The 5,000-nt window shown below is 40.2% G+C and overlaps 6 non-coding genes across 6 annotated transcripts in view; all 6 read left to right on the top strand.

Annotated features, from left to right (window-relative positions):
• Window positions 1-109, top strand: part of LOC113089982 (5S ribosomal RNA) — a 119-nt gene extending 10 nt beyond the window's left edge. The window contains exon 1 of the ribosomal RNA XR_003286781.1: window positions 1-109. This exon is cut by the window's left edge and continues 10 nt beyond it. This is a non-coding gene — a ribosomal RNA (5S ribosomal RNA).
• Window positions 110-1,604: 1,495 nt separating this feature from the next.
• LOC113089970 (5S ribosomal RNA) lies at window positions 1,605-1,723 on the top strand. Its single transcript, XR_003286769.1, has one exon. It is a non-coding gene; the product is annotated as a 5S ribosomal RNA (ribosomal RNA).
• Window positions 1,724-2,373: 650 nt separating this feature from the next.
• Window positions 2,374-2,492, top strand: LOC113089981 (5S ribosomal RNA). The gene has a single exon (XR_003286780.1). It is a non-coding gene; the product is annotated as a 5S ribosomal RNA (ribosomal RNA).
• Window positions 2,493-3,438: 946 nt separating this feature from the next.
• LOC113089972 (5S ribosomal RNA) lies at window positions 3,439-3,557 on the top strand. The gene has a single exon (XR_003286771.1). It is a non-coding gene; the product is annotated as a 5S ribosomal RNA (ribosomal RNA).
• A 642-nt stretch (window positions 3,558-4,199) lies between these two features.
• LOC113089976 (5S ribosomal RNA) lies at window positions 4,200-4,318 on the top strand. Its single transcript, XR_003286775.1, has one exon. It is a non-coding gene; the product is annotated as a 5S ribosomal RNA (ribosomal RNA).
• Window positions 4,319-4,679: 361 nt separating this feature from the next.
• LOC113089961 (5S ribosomal RNA) lies at window positions 4,680-4,798 on the top strand. The gene has a single exon (XR_003286759.1). It is a non-coding gene; the product is annotated as a 5S ribosomal RNA (ribosomal RNA).
• The last annotated feature ends 202 nt before the right edge of the window (window positions 4,799-5,000 follow it).

Genomic DNA, 5,000 nt, shown 5'->3' with positions numbered 1-5,000 from the left:
ATACCAACCTGGCTATGCCCGATCTCGTCTGATCTCGGAAGCTAAGCAGGTTTGGGCCTGGTTAGTACTTGGATGGGAGACCGCCTGGGAATACCAGGTGCTGTAAGCTTTTTGGACATTTTTCACTTATTATATAATAATTTTGCCAAAAAATAGAGTCAATGCCCGATCTCTGAATATTTGCAGGTTTGGGCCTGGTTAGTACATGGATGGGAGACTGCCTGTTAATACCAGGTGCTGTAAGCTTTTTGGACATTTTTCACTTAGTATATAATAATTTTGCCAAAAAAATAGAGTCATGCCCGATCTCTGAATCTTAGCAGGTTTAGGTCTGGTTAGTACTTTGATGAGAGACTGCCTAGGAATACCAGGTGCTTTAAAGCTTTTGGGCTTTCTTTCCTACTTATATAATGTACTGGCGATAAGATTGGCTGCTCTTTAATAGCCCTCTCTTTGCAGCAGACTTCGCTTACGCCATACCAACCTGGCTATCGCCCGATCTCGTCTGATCTCGGAAGCTAAGCAGGTTTTGGGCCTGGTTATACTTGGATGGGGAGACCGCTGGGAATACCGAGGTGCTGTAAGCTTTTTGGCATTTTTCACTTATTATATAATAATTTTGCCAAACAATAGAGTCTATGCCGATCTCCTGAATATTTGGCAGGTTTGGGCCTGGTTAGTACATGGATGGAGACTGCTAGGAATACCAGGTGCTTTAAGCTTTTGGGCTTTCTTTCTACTTATATAATGTACTGGCGATAAGATTGGCTGATCTTTAAATAGCCCTCTCTTTGCAGCAGACTTCGCTTACGGCGCCATACCAACCTGGCTATGCCCGATCCTCGTCTGATCTCGGAAGCTAAGCAGGTTTGGGCCTGGTTAGTTACTGTGGATGGGGAGAACCGCTGGGAAATTACCAGGTGTGCTGTAAGCTTTTTTGGAAATTTTTCACTTAAGTATATAATAATTTTGCCAAAAAATAGAGTCAATGCCCGACTCTGAATTTTGCAGGTTTGGGCCTGGTTAGTACATGGATGGGAGACTGCCTGGGAATACCAGGTGCTTTAATCTTTTTGAAAAATTTCACAAATTATATAATAATCTTTCATTAAAAAAAAAAAAAAAAAAAAAAAAAAAAGAGTCAATGCCCGATCTCTGAATCTTAGCAGGTTTAGGTCTGGTTAGTACTTTGATGAGAGACTGCCTAGGAATACCAGGTGCTGTAAGCTTTTTGGACATTTTTCACTTAGTATATAATAATTTTGCCAAAAAATAGAGTCAATGCCCGATCTCTGAATATTTGCAGGTTTGGGCCTGGTTAGTACATGGATGGGAGACTGCCTGGGAATACCAGGTGCTTTAATCTTTTTGGAAAATTTCACGAATTATATAATAATCTTTCATTAAAAAAAAAAAAAAAAAAAAAAAAGAGTCAATGCCCGATCTCTGAATCTTAGCAGGTTTAGGTCTGGTTAGTACTTTGATGAGAGACTGCCTAGGAATACCAGGTGCTTTAAGCTTTTGGGCTTTCTTTCCTACTTATATAATGTACTGGCGATAAGATTGGCTGCTCTTTAAATAGCCCTCTCTTTGCAGCAGACTTCGCTTACGGCCATACCAACCTGGCTATGCCCGATCTTGTCTGATCTCGGAAGCTAAGCAGGTTTGGGCCTGGTTAGTACTTGGATGGGAGACCGCCTGGGAATACCAGGTGCTGTAAGCTTTTTGGACATTTTTCACTTAGTATATAATAATTTTGCCAAAAAATAGAGTCAATGCCCGATCTCTGAATATTTGCAGGTTTGGGCCTGGTTAGTACATGGATGGGAGACTGCCTGGGAATACCAGGTGCTTTAATCTTTTTGGAAAATTTCACGAATTATATAATAATCTTTCATTAAAAAAAAAAAAGAGTCAATGCCCGATCTCTGAATCTTAGCAGGTTTAGGTCTGGTTAGTACTTTGATGAGAGACTGCCTAGGAATACCAGGTGCTGTAAGCTTTTTGGACATTTTTCACTTAGTATATAATAATTTTGCCAAAAAATAGAGTCAATGCCCGATCTCTGAATATTTGCAGGTTTGGGCCTGGTTAGTACATGGATGGGAGACTGCCTGGGAATACCAGGTGCTTTAATCTTTTTGGAAAATTTCACGAATTATATAATAATCTTTCATTAAAAAAAAAAAAAAAAAAAAGAGTCAATGCCCGATCTCTGAATATTTGCAGGTTTGGGCCTGGTTAGTACTTTGATGAGAGACTGCCTAGGAATACCAGGTGCTTTAAGCTTTTGGGCTTTCTTTCCTACTTATATAATGTACTGGCGATAAGATTGGCTGATCTTTAAATAGCCCTCTCTTTGCAGCAGACTTCGCTTACGGCCATACCAACCTGGCTATGCCCGATCTCGTCTGATCTCGGAAGCTAAGCAGGTTTGGGCCTGGTTAGTACTTGGATGGGAGACCGCCTGGGAATACCAGGTGCTGTAAGCTTTTTGGACATTTTTCACTTAGTATATAATAATTTTGCCAAAAAATAGAGTCAATGCCCGATCTCTGAATATTTGCAGGTTTGGGCCTGGTTAGTACATGGATGGGAGACTGCCTGGGAATACCAGGTGCTTTAATCTTTTTGGAAAATTTCACGAATTATATAATAATCTTTCATTAAAAAAAAAAAAAAAAAAAAAAAAAAAGAGTCAATGCCCGATCTCTGAATCTTAGCAGGTTTAGGTCTGGTTAGTACTTTGATGAGAGACTGCCTAGGAATACCAGGTGCTGTAAGCTTTTTGGACATTTTTCACTTAGTATATAATAATTTTGCCAAAAAATAGAGTCAATGCCCGATCTCTGAATATTTGCAGGTTTGGGCCTGGTTAGTACATGGATGGGAGACTGCCTGGGAATACCAGGTGCTTTAATCTTTTTGGAAAATTTCACGAATTATATAATAATCTTTCATTAAAAAAAAAAAAGAGTCAATGCCCGATCTCTGAATCTTAGCAGGTTAGGTCTGGTTAGTACTTTGATGAGAGACTGCCTAGGAATACCAGGTGCTGTAAGCTTTTTGGACATTTTTCACTTAGTATATAATAATTTTGCCAAAAAATAGAGTCAATGCCCGATCTCTGAATATTTGCAGGTTTGGGCCTGGTTAGTACATGGATGGGAGACTGCCTGGGAATACCAGGTGCTTTAATCTTTTTGGAAAATTTCACGAATTATATAATAATCTTTCATTAAAAAAAAAAAAAAAAAAAAAAGAGTCAATGCCCGATCTCTGAATCTTAGCAGGTTTAGGGTCTGGTTAGTACTTTGATGAGAGACTGCCTAGGAATACCAGGTGCTTTAAGCTTTTGGGCTTTCTTTCCTACTTATATAATGTACTGGCGATAAGATTGGCTGCTCTTTAAATAGCCCTCTCTTTGCAGCAGACTTCGCTTACGGCCATACCAACCTGGCTATGCCCGATCTCGTCTGATCTCGGAAGCTAAGCAGGTTTGGGCCTGGTTAGTACTTGGATGGGAGACCGCCTGGGAATACCAGGTGCTGTAAGCTTTTTGGACATTTTTCACTTAGTATATAATAATTTTGCCAAAAAATAGAGTCAATGCCCGATCTCTGAATATTTGCAGGTTTGGGCCTGGTTAGTACATGGATGGGAGACTGCCTGGGGATACCAGGTGCTTTAATCTTTTTGGAAAATTTCACGAATTATATAATAATCTTTCATTAAAAAAAAAAAAAAAAAAAAAAAGAGTCAATGCCCGATCTCTGAATCTTAGCAGGTTTGGCCTGGTTAGTACTTTGATGAGAGACTGCCTAGGAATACCAGGTGCTGTAAGCTTTTTGGACATTTTTCACTTAGTATATAATAATTTTGCCAAAAAATAGAGTCAATGCCCGATCTCTGAATATTGCAGGTTTGGGCCTGGTTAGTACTGATGGGAGACTGCCTGGGAATACCAGGTGCTGTAAGCTTTTTGGACATTTTTCACTTAGTATATAATAATTTTGCCAAAAATAGAGTCAATGCCCGATCTCTGAATCTTAGCAGGTTTAGGTCTGGTTAGTACCTTTGATGAGAGACTGCCTAGGAATACCAGGTGCTTTAAGCTTTTGGGCTTTCTTTCCTACTTATATAATGTACTGGCGATAAGATTGGCTGCTCTTTAATAGCCTCTCTTTGCAGCAGACTTCGCTTACAGCCATACCAACCTGGCTATGCCCGATCTCGTCTGATCTCGGAAGCTAAGCAGGTTTTGGCCTGGTTAGTACTTGGATGGGAGACCGCCTGGGAATACCAGGTGCTGTAAGCTTTTTGGACATTTTTCACTTATTATATAATAATTTTGCCAAAAAATAGAGTCAATGCCCGATCTCTGAATATTTGCAGGTTTGGGCCTGGTTAGTACATGGATGGGAGACTGCCTGGGAATACCAGGTGCTGTAAGCTTTTTGGACATTTTTCACTTAGTATATAATAATTTTGCCAAAAAATAGAGTCAATGCCCGATCTCTGAATATTAGCAGGTTTAGGTCTGGTTAGTACTTTGGATGAGAGACTGCCTAGGAATACCAGGTGCTTTAAGCTTTTGGGCTTTCTTTCACTACTTATATAATGTACTGGCGATAAGATTGGCTTTGCTCTTTAAATAGCCTCTCTTTGCAGCAGACTTCGCTTACGGCCATACCAACCTGGCTATGCCCGATCTCGTCTGATCTCGGAAGCTAAGCAGGTTTGGGCCTGGTTAGTACTTGGATGGGAGACCGCCTGGGAATACCAGGTGCTGTAAGCTTTTTTGGACATTTTTCACTTATTATATAATAATTTTGGCAAAAAAAATAGAGTCTATGCCCGATCTCTGAATATTTGCAGGTTTGGGCCTGGTTAGTACATGGATGGGAGACTGCCTAGGAATACCAGGTGCTTTAAGCTTTTGGGCTTTCTTTCCTACTTATATATGTACTGGCGATAAGATTGGCTGATCTTTAATAGCC

Source organism: Carassius auratus, unplaced genomic scaffold (genome assembly GCF_003368295.1).
Source record: "Carassius auratus strain Wakin unplaced genomic scaffold, ASM336829v1 scaf_tig00051561, whole genome shotgun sequence".
Classification (NCBI taxonomy): Eukaryota; Metazoa; Chordata; class Actinopteri; order Cypriniformes; family Cyprinidae; genus Carassius; species Carassius auratus.
This window is presented reverse-complemented; position numbering and strand designations above follow the sequence as displayed.